Source organism: Branchiostoma floridae, chromosome 7, assembly GCF_000003815.2.
Source record: "Branchiostoma floridae strain S238N-H82 chromosome 7, Bfl_VNyyK, whole genome shotgun sequence".
NCBI classification, from domain to species: Eukaryota; Metazoa; Chordata; class Leptocardii; order Amphioxiformes; family Branchiostomatidae; genus Branchiostoma; species Branchiostoma floridae.
The window spans coordinates 22,179,806-22,180,670 of record NC_049985.1 but is presented as its reverse complement, the minus strand read 5'-3'; positions in this window follow the sequence as shown (position 1 = coordinate 22,180,670).

Below are 865 nucleotides of genomic sequence, written 5' to 3'. Positions count from 1 at the left end.
ATATAACATTGACCTCTCTGATCACCAATGAGTGAATTTCATTACTAAGCTATGAACGGATATAATTCGTACAGGCGTCTGACATTACGGACAACCAACATAGTTAAATACATTGCTAAGCTATGAACGGAATCCGCTATAATGTGTACAAGCGTCTGACATTTTGGACAACTAACCTAGTTAGATACAAAACTAAGCTGTGAACGGGTATAATTCCTACAGGCGTCTGACATCTCGGACAGCTAACATAGTTAAATACATTGCTAAGCTACAACATAGTTAGATACAATACTAAGCTATGAACGGATGTATTTCTTAAAGGCGCCTGAAGACCATCGCCCCAGAGCGCGAAGTTGGGAGTCGGAGGCGCCGGTTTGCGCTGCATAAGTGGCAGCGCCTATTCGGAAGGAGTGGGCCGTGTATGCGCGTGGATCTAAGTTCGCATGCTGTGCGCATGTGCGTAGGACGTGTGAGAAATAGTCGCTTGATACTGGGCGGCCGCTGCGGTACAGAAAGAGGCAACCTGCGCACTTTCCGCGTAGCGAGAGGTATTTGGTGAAGTTGTCCACTGGGCAGTAAGAGCTACCAGGCTGGGAGGCAATAGAGATAGTTGGAGGGAGACCTGGGGAACTGTGTTTGTAAGAGCGGAAGGTCACTGAGAGTGAGGGTTGAGGTGTGGTCTGCACCGTAACATCCGAGAGATGTAGGGTGTGATTGGAGGAACTTGTGGCCGTAACTTCACTTATTCGAGCTAGCGAGTAGAATGTGAACAAAAATAGGGTCTTATACAACTGGTGATCATAAAAGGACGTTAGGGCTGATGTCAGAGCATCGATTAAGGTCTTGAGTATACTAGGTGTGATGG